Genomic DNA, 22,318 nt, shown 5'->3' with positions numbered 1-22,318 from the left:
AGGGAAGTCACCATTAGATTCAATAGAGCGTTCTTTGTGCTAAGTAAATGATACAGCATCGTGAAGAAACTGTTCTAAATACAAAAGTTACACATTAAAAAACACTCAAATCAATAAAAAAATGGATATAATGCAGGTAAAAGTGCCATATGAATGGATTTGAATGTCTGAAAAGTCTCTTGGCTCAGTAACAAATATCGTAACATGTATCGAATGTCCTGCAAAATAATAACATAGGAAAATGTAGCCTTAAAGGCAGCCTGTCAGATGCCTTATGCCCTCCAAGCCAGCAGCATTTACATTTGCCTGTCCAAATTCCCTTCCAAACCATTTCTGTATAACATCCTTCTCTAAAATAAAAATTTAAAAAAAGCATTTATTACCTTAGTTTTTCTTATTCTAATTAGGCACGTGACTATTCACAGGGACAATAATACCCCTGAGTAGTCAGCCATATTATCAAGCCCGTATGGGCATAATAACATGATTTCAAGCAGGAGCTTCACAGGAAGCTCCTAAAAAGCTTGCGTATACATGCGGATTGTTCCGTCTGCATCAGTGCACCTCAGAAGCTGGGTGTACTTGTCCCAATTTCAGAGGGCACATGATCCGAAGTCTTCTGCACTTTGAACCATGTGCAGTGTGCCTCTTAAGCAAAGAAGCATACTCCTGGCTACAGAAGCACACTGCGCATGAACGAAAGCCCAGAAGACTTCGGATCATACGCAGTGTGCCCTTTGAAATCAGGACAAGTATACCCACCTTCTGAGATGCACTGATGAGGAGAGACCAAGCCGCATGCAAGTGCAAGGATTTCCAGGATCTGGCGGGCTATACAACAGTTGTCCATAGGTAGTAGGGCTATATAAAACCAGTCCCTGGGTATAAGGGCTGTACAAGAGCTGTCCCTTAGTAGAAGGGCTTTATGCCAGCTGTCCCTGGGTAGAAGGGCTACGTAAGACCAGTCTCTAGGTAGAAGGGCTGTACGAGAGCTGTTCCTTAGTAGAAGAGCTTTACGACAGCTGTCCCTGGGTAGAAGGGCTACGTAAGACCAGTCTCTAGGTAGAAGGGCTGTACGAGAGCTGTTCCTTAGTAGAAGAGCTTTACGACAGCTGTCCCTGGGTAGAAGATCTATACTACAGCTGTCCCTGGTTAGAAGAGCTATATACGAGCTGTATCTGGGAAGTAGTGCTGTACCACAGCTGTCTCTGAGTAGTGTGGCTATATATTTGATGGTTAGTAGGACTATACCACAGCTTTCCCTGGGTATTAGGGCTAAGGGTGCTGTTCCTGGGTTGTAGGGCTAAGCGCACTGTCCCTGGAATTGAAATCCCACCACAAGCTTTCCCCCCTCCCCATTCAAGCATTGCACACATCACATATCCTAGCAAAGGCATCCGCACAGCATTATAAATTCCCAAAATTCCACCTCAGGAATCCCCGCAGCATTGTGCACACCCCCAAACTCCCACCACAGGCATTTCCCAGCATTACAGACCACCAAATTCCACCACAGGTACCCCCAAACATCACAAACTCACCCAAATCCCACCTTAGGTATGCCCAGCATCATCCCCCCCCAAAACGTCCACCACAGGTGTCCCTCTAGCATTATATGCCCTCAAAATTCCACTGCAGACAATCCCCAACATTATACACCCCTCAAATACCGCCGTAGGTGTACCTATAGCATTATACACTTCAAAAAAAAATACCATCACAGTCATCCTCCAGTATAGCACCCCCCCCAAAATGCCGCCATAGGTGTCCCCCCAGAATTGCACATGTCCTAAAATCCTTTTAACCCTAGAACGCACAACCATAGAAATCTACAATAGAAAACAAGTAACCTAGCATGCCTGCGAGGCCCCAGGTATGCGTTCTAGGGTTAAAAGCATCTCACATACCCCGAAATTCCAACAGAGGCCTCAGACACCCAAAATTTCACCACAGGCATATCCACAGCATTATAAAATTTTGCAACAGGCATCCCCCAGCATCGCACACCACCCAAAATCCCCCCAGAGCCATCTAACATTGCACCTGACCCCAAAATCCCACTACAGGAGTCCTGCCACTACTGTATACATGGGGTGCGGTGGCGTCTGGTCTGTTGAGGTCTCACCATGAGTAAGTAAGCTATTCAATGTTTAAATGTCCACATGTGTATTTCACTGGGATTTACTCTCCACTGCTTGGGCTGATTTTGCCGATGCCTCTCATGGTGATCCCTCTGACCTGACTGCCCCTATGTGTGCTCTGGGTTTTTATCTCTTTACCTGGCTCTATATTTAACTTTGTGTAATCCCCTGGATCACTTTTTCTGGTGTAATTTTACTTGGATCTTTTGTACTTAATAAAGTCTGAAGTGTTTCCTTTAAACATCTGACACGGGGTATTTTTCTTCCCTCTTTGTTCTCTGGTTTAGTATAATGTTGTATGAGGGGTTAACTATCCCTAATATATAATGTGGAATTGGTCTGCATGTGTCCTATCCTGTTCTATACACGCTTACAGCATTGCACACATCCCCCAAATCTCAACACAGGTATCCCCACAGCAAGACCCTAAAAATTGCACACAGCAATGTCACCCAACATTGTACACCCCGAAAACCCACCACAGGCATCCCCTCTGGCATTATACATCTCCCTAAACCCAACCACAGCAGTATAGACCCCCAATGCAACCACCCTTAGCCCTTTTTCACCTGAGGTTTCTCATTGATGCAGGGAACGAGAGCTAAAGATGGGGAGCCCACATCACTCCCGAGTCCCAGCCACCTGGGACCGGAAGAAACGCCGACAACACGTGCCAAAAATTACGTCACACGTACCAGGAGCCCATACATTCTGGCATTTACCATTTGTACTGTGCATGGCAGCCTCTTTACCGCATAAGCAGTAAAACTGGCGGAAAATTTAAAAAGATCACAGACGGTGCTTTTTTTCTGCCGGACACTATAAACAGCAGAGAAAGCACCTGGGTTTTACTGGCAACCCAGCTCGTAGGCCACATAAAATGATGTGGTGGACTTTATTTGGCCTGTGGGCATTGGGTTTGACACTCCTGAGGTTATGCGGGCACATTGAGTATTTGGATGCAAAAATGTCTGCATCTCTTAAGCGGAAAAATGCTAATATTTTTGGAAGCAAATGCACCAAAATGAAGAACACTCTCCATGAATTTTGCAAAAATAAAATAAAATATGCTTTGCCTGTAAACCGTTTTGAGATTTTTATCTAAAAAAGTGACATGTTTCGATTAAAATGTCTAAATATTCAGCCAGTGCTTCCGGCGTACATTAAAAATCTCCAGGGACAGAACGGACGTATATTTGCGCCAAATTTTGAAACACAAATGATGAATCGAGTGAAAACATCTGGAAAGACAAGCACATAGATATTACTTTAAAGGAGGCGCAAATTGAAAGATGAATATGTAGCAAACCAAAAAAAGTGCAAAACACTAAAAACTCAACCAACAAGCACAAATGAAATAATGAATAGCGTTTTGCTCCATGTACAGAGGTATTCTATTATGGGAATATTGAGGGAGATTTATGAAGACTGAACATGTGTCCAGGCTTAATAAAAAAGTTCATGCAAGAAAAGTACAAATCTAAGCCAGTCAAAAGCCACTTTCTGGCTTTAACGCAAGTATGTGTTGGGCTGAGTGTGGCCCTTCTATTCTACACCCTATTTTTGAGTGTTGTGAATGGCAGAAAACATAAAACAATTTGTAAATTATGAAGTACAAATTACTTGCTCCATTATTTGACTTTTTATGATAGTTTCTGATGCAGTTGCATTAACAACTGAAGGAACCAGAAAGGTGAAAGTTTATCCCACATTACAAAGTGCAGCAGCAAGTCAGATGCCCAATTGCCACTACATTCATTCTCTATGGGGCTATTGTAAAAAGATGAGCGCACCACTCAGGAAACCCACAGAGAATGGACTGAGCTGTTGTACACTGAGGCTCCAATCTACTGGGAATAAAGGTGCCTCATAAGCTGTTCAATGGGGGTCCGAGCAGTCAATACCTATCAATTAACAAGTTATCTTTTATCTAGTAGAAAAGTAATAAATTGGGTTTTATACTGGATAACCCCTTTTAAAACTGTCCGCTCTGTCTTTAACCTATTTTCAACACAGTTGACAACAGAATTAAAACATTTTAGGCCTTCATTAAGATGGCACCCGCAACAGTAGAGGTTTGACCCGAACTCTCTTCTGCCTTTGCCCTCTTCTGGGCAACAAGATTAAAATTTTTATAAGCCTTTAAAAAAAACCCACAAAAAAACAAAAACAGGAATAGAAATCTGTAATGGACTTTTCTTTAGGCCCCTTTACACACTGAAACTTTCTAGCGATCCCACCAGCGATCCCAACCTGGCCGGGATCGCTACAAAGTCTCTGGTGAGCTGTCAAACAGGCAAACCTGGCCAACGACGCAACAGCGATCCGGACCTGCAGAACGACCTAGCTAGTCATTGGGGACGTTGTAAAGCAGCTTTTTGAAAGGGAAGTCGCTAACAAAGTCACTGTAAAGTCCCCTTTACACACTAAAACTTTGCTGCACAGCGGGAAACAAAAGGACCAAAGAATGGTCCTGAACGATTTGTAGCGATCACAACTTCACAGCAGGGGCCAGGTCGCTGATGTGTTTCACACACTGCAATGTCGCTGCGGAGGTCGCTATAACGTCACAAAACCGGTGACGTTACAGCGATTTCGTTTGCGATGTTGCAGTGTGTAAAGCCACCTTTACTACTTATCCTGTTTAAGTGTTCACAAATAAAGCTGACCATACATTTGATAACAGTTGTCTGAATGTTCATTCTGCTGACAGCTATAACCTTAGATTCCCCGAAGGGATGAACATTCATTGTGTTCTCATTTGGAAAAGAGGAGAAAGTTGCTGCCAGACACATCGGCAGAGGCTTATCTCCACTAAAGACAAAAAGATCAATCAAATTCCAATGATGTAAGTAGAGATTCAGGATGTCTCCACACACATCAGATGGTCAGTCTGCCAAAAGTGGAGGGTTTGGAAGACTTTAACCAAATGTACATCGGGGCCTTATATCATAGATGAGGACTTGTATACTATTGATGAGGTTTGTTATAAAGTTCCACATTAAATCAGCTAATGGCTATGTAGAAAAGTTGGACTGCGCTCATCGAATGAATCCATATTGGCCTTACCATCTGTGAAAATGTGAAAAGCTTATGTGATATGCGCTATAGTAAAGTGGTTATCCAATACTCGGACATCCACTCCGCTATTAGAATATTCCCCCCATATCAAATAAAAATAGCACATACTGCCCTCCGATGGCAACGCCTTTTCACCAAGATCAGTGCCTGGTCTCCTGAAGATCCTGGGGGACATTATTATACCACATGAGCCCTGCAGCCAATCAGTGTTCGCTTCTTTCTCACTTCCTCAAGACAAAAAGCTGCTGCTCTCTTAGGCTACTTTCGCACATCAGTTTTCTGTACTCAGGCACAGTCCTTTTTTTCCGGCTCCAACGGATCCGGAAAAAATTGTGAAAACCGTATCCACCGTATCCGTTTAACGGATCCGTTATGCCGGATGCGTAAAAAAACGGATCCGTTGGATCCGTTTTGCATCTGTTTTTGCATCAGTTTTGGCCGTTTTTTTTTTGCTGGATCTGTTTTTTCAAAACATTTGAGCATGCTCAGTTTACAAAAACGGATCCGGCAGCCGCATCCATTTTTTGCCGCATTACGCCGATCCGGCGTCCATAGGCTTCCATTGTAAAACACGCCGTATCGCGATGCGTTTTTTTTGCCGGACAAAAAAACGTTACAAGACACGTTGCCTCCGGCCACCGCTTTAATTAATTTTGCCGCATCCGAAAAAAAACGGATGCAATGCAAAGCCATCAGGCACAATCCGGTAACAATGCAAATCTATGGGGATAAAACGGATGCGGTACCGGATCCGTTTTACCTGTTTTTTTCCGGATTGTGCCTGATGGAAAAAACCTGATGTGTGAAAGTAGCCTTACACCTTTCGGTTGTTAGTTACTTCTGAGGGAAGTGAGAACGAAGTGGGCGCTGATTGGGTTCATGTGGTATAATGTCCCGTGATCTTCGGCACCAGAGGTAAGCAAAGGCTGTTTTTTTGTTGTTTTTTTTTATACAGGGAAGTATTTCAATTGAGAAGGGAACATCCGAGAAATTGGACAACCCCTTTTAATAGAAAAGTAAGCATAAATTTGTCAGTTTGGTACAAGTAATGTAGATTGGAATACATCTTCTAATTATTAATTAATAAAGCATTTATTGCATCGATGGCATAATACATCATGGGTTAGAACATAAGAACATGACATTCTTTTCTTTCTCAATTTCTGTGTGAATACATAAAATAAAGTATTAGTGAAGACTCCCAAATTTACATGGGAGTCATATAACAGAGCTTGCTAACACAGCCGAGTGCATACACCCCTAGAAGGTGTGTTCTAGGAGCTTCTGACAAATATGTACAGAAACAATCAGATTTTTATTTTCCAGAATGATTTAAAAAGAGACAGTGTATTAACCTGGTATTTCACTTTAAATCATTTTATGACTAAATGCCTTATTTTTATCCAGATCATAAATATTCAAATTGTTGCCAGTAAAAACAATAGGACACAAATTTTCACTGATTGATTTTCCAGCTTTGAGTGTAGCAAAACAGTTTTCCAAATTAGGATTGCTGGGTTATTCTAAGGTCTTCTTTTGTCATAAAGCTGTAGGGGTATATGTATAAATCGTGAGATTTGGATAACGTACAGCTTTTACTACTGAGGAACCTAAATCTAGACATAGCTGAAAAGATGTATGTAGGACACCTAAATTTACTGTTATACCCTTTTTGGAGGGAGAAGTGCATTCTACACCATAATTATGAAGTTTATGTAAAGACTAAATTCCGTGTTTCCCCGAAAAGAATAAGACTTACCCTGAAAATAAGCCCTAGCAGTTTTCAGCATTTTAGCAGAAAGGCTTAAATATAGGCCCTACCCCGAAAATAAGCCCTAATCGCGGTTTAATAATGAATGGCATTTTTTGGGGGGAGGAAAACTTACCCCCAACTGTATTCTCTCGAGAATAAGCCTTACCCCGAAAATAAGTCCTAGCGCATTTTTCGGGGCAAAAAACAATATAAGACAGTGTCCTCTTTTCTGAGAAACACTGGATTTACAGTGTTGACCCTCATTTTTCAAGAGGTCTACGATTCTCCCCATAATGCTGGATATAAACGTATGAGCCAAATCCTGACTGATGACAACCTATTCTTGTCTAATCAGTGCTTGGAGTTCATCACAATTTCTGTGCTTTTATTTGTCCACCTGTTTTTGGAGGACTGTCCAAAAGTTCTCAATGGGATTGAGATTTGAGCTGGGTTCACACATAGCGACAGCGACATCGCTGTTACGTCACCATTTTCTGTGACGTAATAGCAACCTTGTAAGTCGCTGTTATGATCGCTGCTTAGCTGTCAAACACAGCGACGCAGCAGCGATCATAACGTCGCTACATGTGCAGAGAGCAGGGAGCCGCGCGCACACTGCTTAGCGCTGGCTCCTTGCTCTCCTAGCTACAGTACACATCGGGTTAATTAACCCGATGTGTACTGCAGCTACATGTCACAGTGCAGAGAGCAGGGAGCCGCGCACACTGCTTAGCGCTGGCTCCTTGCTCTCCTAGCTACAGTACACATAGGGTTAATTAACACGATGTGTACTGCAGCTACATGTGCAGAGAGCAGGGAGCCGCGCAACACTGCTTAGCGCTGGCTCCTTGCTCTCCTAGCTACAGTACACATAGGGTTAATTAACCCGATGTGTACTGCAGCTACATGTCACAGTGCAGAGAGCAGGGAGCCGCGCACACTGCTTAGCGCTGGCTCCTTGCTCTCCTAGCTACAGTACACATCGGGTTAATTAACCCGATGTGTACTGCAGCTACATGTGCAGAGAGCAGGGAGCCGCGCACACTGCTTAGCGCTGGCTCCTTGCTCTCCTAGCTACAGTACACATAGGGTTAATTAACCCGATGTGTACTGCAGCTACATGTCACAGTGCAGAGAGCAGGGAGCCGCACAACACTGCTTAGCGCTGGCTCCTTGCTCTCCTAGCTACAGTACACATAGAGTTAATTAACCCGATGTGTACTGCAACTACATGTGCAGGGAGCCGCGCACACTGCTTAGCGCTGGCTCCTTGCTCTCCTAGCTACAGTACACATAGGGTTAATTACCCGATGCGTACTGCAGCTACATGTGCACAGAGCAGGAGCCGGCACTAGCAGCAAGAGCGGTGGAGGCTGGTAACGAAGGTAAATATCGGGTAACCAGGGAAAGGTCTTCCCTTGGTTACCCGATGTTTACAGTGGTTACAGCTTTCCGCAGCTGCCAGACGCCGGCTCCTGCTCGCTTCATTTCGTCGCTCTCTCGCTGTCACACACAGCGATGTGTGTGTCACAGCGGGAGAGCGACGACGAAAAAATGAAGCAGGACATTCAGCAACGAGCAACAACCTCACAGCAGGGGCCAGCTCGTTGCTGGATGTCACACACAGCGACAGCGACGGGACATCGCTGCAACGTCACAGAAAATGGTGACGTAGCAGCGACGTCGTTGTCGTCGTTGCTGTGTGTGACACCACCTTTGGGTAGTTTCCTAACAATGGACCCAAAATAGCAATGTTTTGTTTATTTATTATATTTATATAGCACCAATAATTCCACATCGCTTTATAAACATTATCGCTGAGTAACTTTGTTGTCACTTTTATTTTGTTGTATGGTGCGCGCTCCATCATCCCAGAAAAGATATTGTTCATGACCAATTTACCAATGGACAGAGGGAGAAGTTGCGCTTTACTGTTGGCAAAAGTCTTCTTTGGTAGTGCGCATCTTTATATATCCAGACAATATTTCTTCCAAAGTCCCAAAAAGACTGATAGGGGCTTTATCAGAGAATATAGCTTCACAACATCCTCTGCAGTCCAATCCTGTACTTCCTTCCAAATTTATTTTCTCCGATGAAGCCTCCTTCAGACATTTTTAAACATCTGGAAGAATGAGTCCTGTGTCATGCCAACAGTAAAGCATCCTGAGGCCATTCAGGTGGGTGGCTGCTTTTCATCCAAGGGAGTGGGATCACTCACAATTTTGCCCAAGAACGCTGCCAAGAATAAGGTATGGTTTCTAAACATAATCCAAGGGCAACTTCTCCCAACTAAAGCTGGGGTCACACTAAACGACAGCGACAACGACGTCGCTGTTACGTCACCATTTTCTGTGACGTAGCAGCGACCTTGTAAGTCGCTGTTATGATCGCTGCTTAGCTGTCAAACACAGCAGCCGAAGCAGCGATCATAACGACACGCGTCGCTGTGCTGCAACATGTGCAGAGAGCAGGGAGCCGCGCACACTGAGCGCTGGCTCCCTGCTCTCCTAGCTACAGTACACATCGGGTTAATTACACGATGTGTACTGCAGCTACATGTGCAGAGAGCAGGAGCAGGAGCCGGCGCTGGCAGCGTGAGAGCGGCGGAGGCTGGTAACGAAGGTAAATATCGGGTAACCACCTTGATTACCCGATGTTTATCTTGGTTACAGCTTACCACAGCTGCCAGATGCCGGCTCCTGCTCCCTGCTCGCTTCATTTCGTCGCTCTCTCGCTGTCACACACAGCGATCCGTGCGTCACAGCGGGAGAGCGACGACAAAAAAATGAAGCTGGACATTCAGCAACGAGCGGCGACCTCACAGCAGGGGCAAGCTCGTTGCTGGATGTCACACACAGCGACAGCGACAGGACGTCGCTGCAACGTCACAGAAAATGGTGACATAGCAGCGACGTCGTTGTCGCTGTGTGTGACACCACCTTAAGTGTCTCAGTGACATGTTGGGTCTATTGCCAGGAATCTCCCTACATCTCAAACCCATTGAGAACCTGTGGTCAATCTTGAAAAAGAGGGTGGACAAACAAATACTGATATTGTGATATACTCCAATCCCTGATTAGACAAGAATAAGCTGTCATCAGTCAGGATTTGGCCCAAAAATGGATATTCAGCATTCCAGGGCAAATTTTAGACGTTTTGAAAAATAAAGGTCAACACTAATTATTGCGTCTTCACATTATTGATGTACCGGCATTTAACGATCACAGTATAAAAACTAATGACACTTATAATTGTACATTAGTAATCATCAGACTAAAAAGATCTAAAAACACTGAAGCAACAAACTTTGTGATAATTAAAATTTGTTTCAGTCTCAAAACGTTTGACCACAGCTGTAGAATAAAAAATGGACATGTCTTTGTGATATCTATATGACACAATATACAGTGTGTCCACCGCCATTAACTTGAAACCGGCGGCAGCTATAGGAATAGAAGTGGTGTCTAGGTATAGTAAAGTAGCTATGCGCTATGCAATAAAACCACCTATAGCGCCACCTGGTGGAAAACAACGGAGTTAGCAATTTTATTTCGAAAACGGAACGAGATAAAGAAAAAAATTGAATTACCAAGTTGCAGGGCATCATCAATTCAATACGAATTGACACCTTGCATACAGAAATGCTATGATATGAAACCCATGACTCCCCCAAACACTAAATAGTGGTCACGCATATGGCGCTCATTTAACTTTGATGCTCAAAGTGTCCACCATCAGCTGCAATGCACATCTGGACTCTGGACAGCATACTGTATCTTGCTGCACATTGTGCAATATGGTAGGTGACACGTTTGCACAAGCATCTGTGATACGTCGTCGTAGGTCCAGCAATGTTGGTGGAGGGGTCGCATACACCTGCTGTTTGATGTGACCTCACAGAAAGAAGTCCAATGGGGTCAGATCAGGTGAGCGTGGAGGCTACTCCACGCAGCCACCATACACAATGACTTGTAGGAAGGTCTCCATGAGGTATCGCTTCACGTCCACAGCCTTCTGAGTTTCACACGTTCTAATCATAGCATTTATGTATGCAAGGTGTCGATTCGTATTGAATTGATGATGCCCTACAACTTTGTAATTCACTTTTTTTTTTCTATCTCTGTACGTTTTTTAAATAAAAATGCTAACTCCGTTGTTTTCCACCAGGTGGCGCTATAGGTGGTTTCATTGCATAGCGCATGGCTACTTTACTATACCTAGACACCACTTCTATGCCTACAGCTGCCGCCATTCTCAAGTTAATGGTGGTGGACAGGATATGGGTGGACACATCATAGAGAACGAGCAGATTCCGATTGGAACCGACCTAAAGAATAAGCATGTTACTTCTTGTCTCCTTTAGGTTTTCAGAGCCATAAAGTGGATAAAAAGTGAAATGAGATGAAACACATACACAGAAATGTCATTTTCACATTGTTTTGTATAATGCTCATTTTGTTTGGTGTTGTCTCAAGTGGATTCCGCCTTAAATAGACTGTGTTCACATAGTCTTAAAATGACTCAGATGTTCGTTTTATTGGCAGCAAGTTACTAATTAAATCTAAAAGGGCTATACAAAAAAAAAAAAAAAACACAATCTGATTCATCAAGGTGTTTGCGCCTGAAAACATGGCGTTAGGCTATGTGCGCATGTGTGCGTATTGCATGCAGTTACGCTGCGTTCTGCACCGCAGCGTAACTGCATGCGTCCTGCTTCCCCAGCACAATCTTTGAAGATTGTGCATGAGACGTGCGCACGTGGCGTATTAGAACGCAGCGATTCTAATGACATGTCACTTCTTTCGTGTGCTTTGCATGCTGTCTATAGGGAGAGGCAGCATGCAGAGCGCACGAATTCCGCAGGCACCAGGCGCTTCAGAACGGAGCTTTTCAGCTGCGCTCTTAAGCAGACCTTTTGTGTGTGGTGCAGAGCGCACACGTGCGCACATAGCCTAAAACACATTAAAATGTTGCATAAATTTTGCATGGCTTGAAACGGTGGTAAAATTTAGTGACAATTAGCATTTTTACGCAAGTCACAGCCAACTTTGCCAAAGTTGCAGATCTGTGAGTTTCAGGGCATGGTGAAGTTCGCCAAGAATATTCATCAAAATTTATGTCACTTTAATGATGTAATTACACCACATATGTACTACAGTCCATGACTTGAGAAATTGTGTAGCAGGCGAGCAATGCAGTTGTAAGATGTTCCTAAGTGGCAAGCCATAGGATCACCCCTACTAAGCAATCTATATGGACATGTAGGTCATAGGAACTAAAAAAAATTATACCTTGATATGTGCGATGTGATGACTTATACCAGCAAAATCCAGCAAAAATGTTTTTCTTATACAATGCCTTGAAAAAATATTCATACTCTGAAATTTTCTACATTTTTTCATGTTACAAGCACAAACTAAAGTATTTGTTGAGTTTTTGTGTGATATACCAACACAAAGTAGCACATAAAGTGTAAAGAAAATAATACAAAGTTTTATAAATATTTTAAAAATATTGTGTCACCACCTTTCACTGCAATTACTGCTGTAAGTCACAGTATCTTACAGTTCCAGCAAAGTGAATGGAATTTATGGGATTTAATTCACATGGAAGAGTGAATCTTAAGGGGGCTTTAAACGCTGCGACATCGGTAACGAGATATCGTCGGGGTCACGTCGTTAGTGACGCACATCCAGCGCTGTTACCGACATTGCAGCGTGTAACTCAAATGAGCAACGATCAACGAGCACAAAAACATCAAAAATTGTTGCTCGTTGTCACGTTGCTCATTTCCTTAATATCGCTGCAGCGACAGGTACGATGTTGTTTGTCGTTCCTGCGGCAGCACACATCGCTGTGTGTGACGCCGCTGGAACGACAAACATCTCCTTACCTGCGTCCACCGGAAAAGGAGGAAGGAAGGAGGTGGGCGGCATGTTCCGGCCACTCATCTCCTCCCCTCCTTTTCTATTGGGCGGCGGTTCAGTGACGCTGCTGTGACGTCGCTGTGAAGCTGAAAGGAGGCGGTTCGCCGGTCACAGCGACAGCGCAGAGCAGGTATGTGCGTGTGACGCTGCCGTAGCGATAATGTTCGCTACGGCAGCGATCACCACATATCGGCTGTACGATGGGGGCGGGTGCTATCGTGCGCGGCATCGCTAGCATCGGCTAGCGATGTCACAGCGTGTAAAGCACCCTTTAGTGTCTGGCCACACAGAGCAGGTTTTACATACACAAGCATGGTTTTCACAGTGTTTACAGGCTTCACGTAATTTAGCAGGGTCACTACCACAAGTTTTCCATATTGACTGACTAAATCAGCTTATTAAAATTGTCTCATGTGGTGAAAAAAACGGTTTGTTTATGCAAAAACTCCATTCAGTTTTAGATAGGGACAAAACTGTTCAGTGTGGTCTTACCCTCAAGCTTATAGGGGATAACAAAAGAGACTGGTCACTACTACTGATCAACTAGCACTACTATGCTTGGCTGCTTGGTACTCAACCAGCATCAGTGCAGCATCCTCATCTGTAACCAGATCCACGATGTCGTCACGGAGGAGTGGAAGAGGATTCCAATGGTTCCTGTGAAGCTCTAGTGAACTATGTGCCCAAAAGAGTTAAGACAGTGCTTGAAAATGGTGACCGCTTGTGATGAGTGAGCACTACCATGCTTGGGTGCTCGGTATTCATAACCAGCAACTTTGAGGCATTCCTCTTCCGTAACCAGCTCCGTGATGTCGTCATGGAGGAGTGGAAGAGGATTCCAGTGGCTCCTGGGAAGCTCTAGTGAATTCTCTGCTCAAGAGAGTTCAGGCACTGCTTGAAAATAATGGTGAGCACTCATGATGAGTGAGCATTATCATGCTTGGTTGCTCGGTACTCGTAACCAGTATCTGTGGGGCATACTCCTCCGTAACAAGTTCCATGATGTCATCATGGAGAAGTGGAAGAGGATTCCAGTGACTGCTGTGAAACTCTAATGAATTCCATGCTCAAGAGACTTCAGGCACTGCTTGAAAATAATGGAGGCCACTCGTGATGAGCGAGCACTATCATATGTCTGGGTACTCAGTACTCATAATGAGCTGTTTGACGCTTGATCGGACTCAATTTATGTACAGAGTATAATGACAAGTCTATCGGGACCTCAAGCATTTTTTTGGAAGATTTTCCAAACCATGGTAGTGCTCACTCATCACTAGTCCCTACCAACTATATTATTATTACTATTATTATTATTAATAACAATAATAATTTTATTCATTTATATAGCGCTATTAATTCCATAGCACTTTAGATACATTGGCAACACTGTCCCCATTGGGGCTCACAATCTAGAGTCCCTATCTGTATGTCTTTGGAATGTGGGAGGAAACCGGAGTACCCGGAGGAAACCCACGCAAACACGGGGAGAACATATAAACTCCTTGCAGATGGTGTCCTTGGTGGGATTTGAACCCAGGACCCCAGCGCTGCAAGACTGCAGTGCTAGCCACTGAGCCACCGTGCCGCCCACTATCACATAAAATTACAGCTTTTCAATCTAAATCAAAAGATACTTCAGAAAAATATCCATAACAGAAATTTTAATAGGCTAAGTGGACCACAGAACACACTCAGAAGCGTATAACAACAGAAAATCACATGAATACGTAAGGGTTCAATAGAACATTTTTTAAGTCAATTAATAGATTTCTTCCATTATTATAAAAATTCAGATAGCGGAATATTTGTTCTAGATTCTATTTAAACCACTTTCCATTTTATGGATTAACACAAAAAAATGATTACCCATCTCAAACAGCCAACAACAAATTATTCTGTGAACGCCACCGTTGCCAACTAATACCATTAGAAGCGAAGGCATTAATGAACGCTTCACATAAAGAAGTAATGGATAATGAAGGCAATCGAGAAAATGCATAATTTACTCTCAAAAACTCAAAACTCAAGCGTATTTTATCATTTATAACTAGTAAGCGAGTTTCCAAGCTTAACCAAACCTTTTAAGACCTTTTTAACTATACATTTTTTTGATTATACAAACAATATAAAAACAAATGTCTGCTATAAAAAACTTTTTCAAATGCCTTGACTTTTCACCCCTTCATGACCATTTTTTTTTGTTTTTTTCCCCTCCTTCTTTCAAGAGTCATAATGTTTTTATTTTTTTTCAATATAACTGTATGAGCACTTGTATTTTGTGCGGTGAGTTGTACTTTTGAATTAAATTATTTATTCTGTCCCATATTGTCCTGGAGAACCGGAACAAAAATTCCAAGTGTGGTGAAATTGCAAAAAAAGTGTGCACTGCCACAATGTTTTTTCTTCTTTACCATATTCACTATATGGTAAAACTGACCTGGCAATATGATTCCCCAGATTAGTACAAGTATGTATATACCAAACATATATAGTTTTTTGTGGGGAGTTTAAGTGGTGGAAAAAAAATATTTTTTTTACATTTTACTTTTGTTGCCATTTTCAGAGACCCGGAACGTTCTCATTTGTCGGGATTTAGGGCTGTGTGAAGGCTTATTTTTTGTTGACATTTTTACTGATACCATTATGGGGTTGGTAAAATATTTTGATCGCCTTTTTATTGCAATGTTGCCGCAACCAGAAAACAGTAATTCTGGGATTTTGTGGGGTTTTTTTTTCTTCTCATGCATTTTACCGATGAGAGTAATTTATTTTAAATTTCGATAGATCCGACATTTCTGAACATGGTGATACCAAATGTGTAATTTTTTTGTTTTATTTTTAATTGGGCAAAAAGTGGAGTAATTTTAACTTTATATTTTTTAAAAAACTTTTTTTTTACCTCTTACAGTATATAGAGAGTCCTCTTAGGCGACTTGAAGCTGCGATCGTCTTATCGCATGTGTTATATAGAGCTGTGCATCTCACTGTTCTGTATTGTAAAAATCACGATATCTTATGAATGCCAGCGTTCACAGGAGGATTGTGATGCAGACACAGGAATCATCAGTTGACCCCCCCAGCTGTCAAAACAATCTATTGGTACCTTGCGATCACGTGAAGGGGCACCGATGTGGAGGATTAGTGATATGCTTCCTGTCAGTAGAGATCTCTGTCCACCCATGGCTTATACAGATACTTAATATTTGCTTACATCAGCTGTCAAGTGCCAAGAAAGATGCGGGTTCACCGTGTGAGCCTACATCAAAGGAAAGGACGCGGCTGATGACATACATGTGGGACGCCCTGGGCTATCAGATCGTCATAGGGTATTGTGCAATCTGCCCTTCTGTGCAATATCCACCTCCTCCTTGGTTACGGGTCCCCAACTATGGTGTTGCCAACAGCAGTCAATCAAAATCTTAGGAACACTCTGCACCACACCCACCAGACACACCAGTGGACGGCCTGAGTGGAATAGGGTCGCCCACTTGGGGGTTGGTAAGGGGAGGTCAGGAGTCAGTCAGAAAAGGGAGAGTGAAGTGTGAAGGAGAGAGGAGAGAGGAGGTCAGGAGCCGGGCTCCTTGGAAGTAACTAAGTGACAGACGGTGGTCTGGGCCTTGTAGGAGCTGGACCCCCGGTCGCAGGTGATCATGGCAAGGGGCACGGAACTGTCAAGGACAGCCGGCAGCCTTGCACCATCACCGGGCTGGGACCAGGGCACGACGGTGTACGTGGACCCTACGTCAGGGAGTAGCTTCAGGCAACCTGACAATTTACCCGACGAGAAAGGGAGCCTTCAAGATCTGCTCTCCACCCGCTCCAAAATCAGGGTACTAGCGCAATGAGGGGGATAGGACTTTCCACAAAAATGGTCCAGGAAATCCCAAGCGTGAACCCTGAGAGCAAGCTCCCTCAGTTGGATATACTGGGGAGCGGGACCAGACTAGTTTTATACTACAGGGGCCAACTAGCAAGAAGTGAACTAAGTGCCAGGGAAAAGGTCACAGATCATCAGGCAACACCATCGGGGACGGGACCCAAACTAGCTCGCCTCAGCGGCACCGGTGTCCAGAACTTTGGTTTACCAAGTTGTCGGTGTCAGCTTTATGGACTGAGTACGCACACAAGTGACCCTTTCTCCCCCAACGGCACTCCCCAGCACCACCACCGGGGCCTGGGGTATCCCCCCTACACGTGTGGGGTCGTAACACCTGGCTGCCCCTGTCATCACCCCGGGTACTCCCCAACGGCAGCAGTGGTACTCCACCTTACCACACACCACGGGTGGTGTCATGAACTGTACATACACAATCCCCTGTAAATACCCCCTTTATTTGAGTGGCCGCACGACCTCCGGGTCCGTACACCCCTCGAGCCACCGCGGATCTGGATCCGAGCAGCCCGGCTGCTGATGTGGGGGCAGCACACATGTACATCATCGGTTATGAAGGGGTTAATTATAGTCATAAAAAGAAAATTAGTCTGGAAGAACATAATGAATTATAAGACTGGAAAAAAATAGACAATAGGGCAAGTTGACAGTGACAATACAAAGTCAATGTCAAGCTTTTAAATGTTAAAATATAAAAAAGGGAAAAAAAAAACCCCAAAACCCACAATTATTGTAACATAAAACACAGTAATATAATTTCCAGAGAGGTCAGATAAGGTAAGCATTACCTGTTACAAAATATTCTGCAAGCTTGATTGGAATCTACAAAAAAGGATGGTTGTGTGCCGTATATTCCTGTTAGGCCACGTTCACACATTGAGTATTTGGGACTTTTTTTTACCTCAGTATTTTTAAGCCAAAACCAGGAGTGGGACAATCAGAGGAAAAGTACAATAGAAACCCACTATTTTATTACCCACTCCTGGTGCTGGCATACAAATACTGAGGTAAAAACTCAGCAAATACTCAATATGTGCACATGGCCTGAGGTAAAAACTCACCAAATACTCAATATATGAACGAAGGACAATCCTTCAGTGTATGAGCACACGCAGGTAACTATATATGCGTGTGCTCATACACTAAAGTATGTACACACCATATTTTTTTTGAGGTGGGTCCGCCAGAAAAAGCACTTCTAAAATGACTGACAGAATGAACTTCTGTATTTCTATGTAAAATCAATTTCCTTTGCATATGTTCAGTTTATTGAGTGTCCCTCACATCTCCAAAAATGTCATGGGATCCAAATAACCCGAGTATTCTTCAGGAGTCTTCCAAATGTAAGATGCTCTATATTTTACAATAAAATTCAATAGAAAAGCTCAAAAGACCCACGGGTGTGTTTTTGAGGGATTTCCCAATGTTTTCACTCCAGCAGTAGCTAGGAGTTTCCAAATTGTTGAATGGAGGAGAAAAAAAAATGATAACAGTACAAAAAAGTGCAAAACAACTCAACAATGCAGGAAAAAAAAATGGTAAAAAAAATAGCTGATGGTTAAAAGCATTGAGCGACTAAGAAGACCCTGTTTTCAGATTTGCTGGTTGGATGCCAACAATCAAATATTTTTGAAATTACCTTTTACTCTTTAAAGCACCCACATCAAAGGGAGGTAAAATTCCACCAAAAAGTTCTTGTTCCACCTATATCCTCTAGCAGAGATGCAGTGTGGTACAAGTTTGCTGGATGGTGCATGGGAAGGATAATTTTTCCTTAAAGAAATTGTGCGGAAGATGAGAAAGTCACAAATGGAGTCGAGACTAAATAAATCTCATAGGCCCTGTGCGTGCACTGCGTTTTTACCCGCAGTTTTGCTGCAGAAATTTCTTGAGAATTATTTCTTGAGAAAATGTGCATGTCACTTTTCCGCAGGTACCTGTGGTATTTCACTTCATTCACTGTAATGTAATCGCGAAATACCGCGGGTATACAGCAGGTAGCAAATGATGTGCGGTATTACCCTCGGTATAGCCGCGGTATAGCCGCGGTTTACCTGCGGTAATGTTCATCACTGCCTGCGGTTTGCAGGGAAGTGATGTCATTATGACAGGAAGAGGAAGCGGAGCAGAGAGTAAACACACAGATCACACTCCCTGGATGCCGCACGGAAGCACATCCGTGTGACCTCCGTCAGGTGCCCGTGCAGTCTGTGTCCCGCTCCAGCCCCACGGCTGCCCGCACAGCAGTGTGTCAGTGTCTGCCCGCCCTGCAGTATCAGCAGCTTCTCACACTGCAGTGCTGGCAGCCGCGGGGATGATGAGCGCTGCTGTCAGGAGGTTAGATGAGATCATTACCTGCTGTGACGATCTCCTGCTCTCCTGAAGTCAGCGCTATTACTGGCTTCCATTTCCCGCCGCGTTCTCACGTCACGTCTCGCGGGCGGCCCAAAACTGTCACTAGCGGTGACGTCACGGGCTCTCGAGATACTGCTGAGAACGCGGCGGGCATAGAAGTCAGTGACAGCGCTGACGTCAGGAGAGCAGGAGATCGTCGCTGCAGGTAATGATCTCATCTAACCTCCTGACAGCAGCGCTCGTCATCCCCTGCAGTGACGTGGGCTGACCTATTGATGTTAACTCAGGTCACTGCACTGCTCTCCCAGCCAATGGGGAATATTTTGTTCTTCATTGACTGGGACATTGACTATGGTATGGATTGTCGTGGGACCCCCTTATTGGATTTCGCAGGACCTGGAATTGATTGTTCTTTTCAATAAATTGGTGAAAGAGGGAATGTTTTGGGCAGTGTTTTTTCAAATAAAACTTTTTTTGTTGTCTATTTTTTATTTCTTACTGACTGGGTTCGTGATGTCAAGTATCTGATAGACGCCTGACATCACCAACCCCAGGGCCTGATGCCAGGTGACATTACACATCTGGCATCAACCCCATATATTACCCCGTTTGCCACCGCACCAGGGCATTGAGATGAGTTGGGGCAAAGCGTCAGGATTGGCAGGTCTAATGGATGCGCCACTTCTGGGGTGGCTGTGGCCTGCTATTTTTAGGCTGGGGAGTGTCCAATAACGGTGGACCTCCCAAGTCTGAGAATACCAGACCACAGCTGTCTGCTTTACCTTGACTGGTGATACAATTTGGGGGGGACCCCACGTTTTTTAAAATAGCAGAGTGGGGTGCCCTCTGTTTTGGATTACAAGCCAAGGTAAAGCTGCTAGCTGTGGTCTGCAGGCTGCAGCCGTCTGCTTTTCCCTAGCTGGCTACAAAAGATATGGAGGACCTCACGTCGTTTTTTTTTTAATTATTTATTTTTTCACTAAATACAAGGCTAAGCACCCTTTAGTGCCACATGAAAGTCACTAAAGGGTGCCAGCTTAGAATATGTAGGGAGGTTGGACATTATATAGGTCTTTCTCATCTATCTATCTATCTATCTATCTATTCATCTATCCATCTTTCCCTCTATCCATTATCTGTCTATCTATCGATTATCTATTATCTATATTATTTATTCTAGTTACAGCATAAAAAAAATGCAGAGACGAACCTGCGGAAGAGCCGCTGCAAAAACGCATGCGTTTTTCCAGCGGTTTTGGTGCAGTTTTTTACCGCAGGTGCGGTAATCTTCAACTCCCAGAAGTTTCTCAAGAAATTTTCTTGAGAAAAATCACTTTTCTAGTGTGCACATAGCCATAATTTGGAAATTCTTGGCTACATTGATAGCCTTTTTGCTTGCCATCTGGGGCCATGTCCTCATCATACAACAAGGCTGGTTCAGCGTCATTATTTTTCAGTAACAACGTAAAGTGCAGCAATATTTTTTTTTTCACTTTTGAATAATGACCCACAGTTAGTGATCATGAGCTTACCAAGAATAATAAGACATAACGGCATACATTTGCAAAAGCAAACCTAATATTCAAATGCTTGTAATTTCTCTAACCTATCAATTGATAAACAGTTTATCAATTGATAAACAGTTTATAAAGGTGTAAATGCACTTACACTCAAAAATGGCCAATAAAGATATCGAAAGGCTATTGATGTGACCTGCAGTACTGAATCAATAATCTCAAGAGAAGGCTTCTTCTTGGAGGATTTCACTAAGGTCTCTTGTATACTAGCATATTATACATCTGTAATATAGATCTGAAATACAGACATATATTGAACCTGGAGCATACAAGTGTGTCCACAGCACCACAGGTAAAGAAACCTTTCCCCAAAAGGTAGGGACGCAGGTCAATCCAAGGGATTCACTTGACCAAATCATACCAAAATAGCAGACAGCATCACAGGGGTATTTTCAGTATGGTTTAATTGATCAGAAGAAATGCGACGTTTTACCCTACAAATGGGCTTTTTTAAGCATAAACAAATACCATACACAGGTTTAAATACCTGTTTAATCAGAAATACAATCACAGTGATGCATATATACAAGCATCCACATGATTTCTATTTTTGAACCTATGTGGATTCTTGTATATATACATCACTGTGTTTGGTTAATGGAGGTGGGGGTGGACACATTTTGGATTGGTGTATTTCTGATTTAATAGGTATTTAAACCTGTGTTGAATGGGATTTGTTATGCTTGAAAAAGCCCATTTGTAGGGCGAAACGTTGCATTTCTTCTGATGAAATAAACCACATTGAAAATACCACTTGGGATGCTCTCTGTTATTTTGATATATTGAACCTCGATCTGGAGAATTCCATCAGTATTTGATACATGTTTGCATGTCTTGCTAATTTTTTTGAGAAAAACAAATCAACACTGATGAATATAAATATGAATTAAAAAAAATGATCAAAAATGATAAAGTACTAAGTAAAACATCAATATTTTAAGCATTTTCCATACACTTTAATGGCCCTATTTTATAAGTAAAACGGATCAAAATAGCCCATGTTGATGTAAAAGAAGCGTTCATGTGAATAGCCGCATTGGTTTACATTAACAACGCATTTCAGTCCGTGAAAACATAGGAAATATGGATGACAAATACACTTGTGTGAAACGGATAAAGGTGATTTGTTTGGACAACAGCTTTGAATTTGTCAGATTAGGCAGACAGACTTGAAACAAACTCAATCAAAAAACCATCACGTGACAAATATGGTTAGAAAAAGTGCATCAGTTTTTACGATACCCTTAAAAATAATTATATACGATTGTGCAATAAAAGAAAATCATCGATGATCAAGTTTTAATACCAGTAAATTAGGAGGCATTAAGAAGTGCAGAAAAACAGTTTACTAGAATTCGGATATGGTGTTCCAGGTACAGGACATAATGATGCTGTAAATGCAGGTTTTAAAAGCTTGTATTTCAGCACCATCTTGCAAGTGCATAAAAGCGTGAAAGGCTAAAAAAACAAACACTAAACTTGCCACTCATTCTGAAATGGTTTGTTTAAAAGAACTTAATGAGGCTATAAGGACATCCAATCTGTCACTTAGTCGATTAGAATACAAGACACCCGCTAAAACACATAAAAGG

At 43.0% G+C, this 22,318-nt stretch overlaps 1 protein-coding gene across 2 annotated transcripts in view; it reads right to left on the bottom strand.

The window, feature by feature from the left end:
- The window catches only part of TMTC2 (transmembrane O-mannosyltransferase targeting cadherins 2), a 414,704-nt gene that overhangs the window by 202,365 nt on the left and 190,021 nt on the right, over positions 1 to 22,318 (bottom strand). The gene's annotated exons all lie outside the window — the stretch shown is intronic.

The sequence above is a fragment of the Anomaloglossus baeobatrachus genome, chromosome 4 (assembly GCF_048569485.1).
Source record: "Anomaloglossus baeobatrachus isolate aAnoBae1 chromosome 4, aAnoBae1.hap1, whole genome shotgun sequence".
In the NCBI taxonomy this organism is placed as follows: domain Eukaryota; kingdom Metazoa; phylum Chordata; class Amphibia; order Anura; family Aromobatidae; genus Anomaloglossus; species Anomaloglossus baeobatrachus.
The sequence above is the reverse complement of the archived record's forward strand: the minus strand, read 5'-3'. Positions and strand labels throughout refer to the sequence as shown.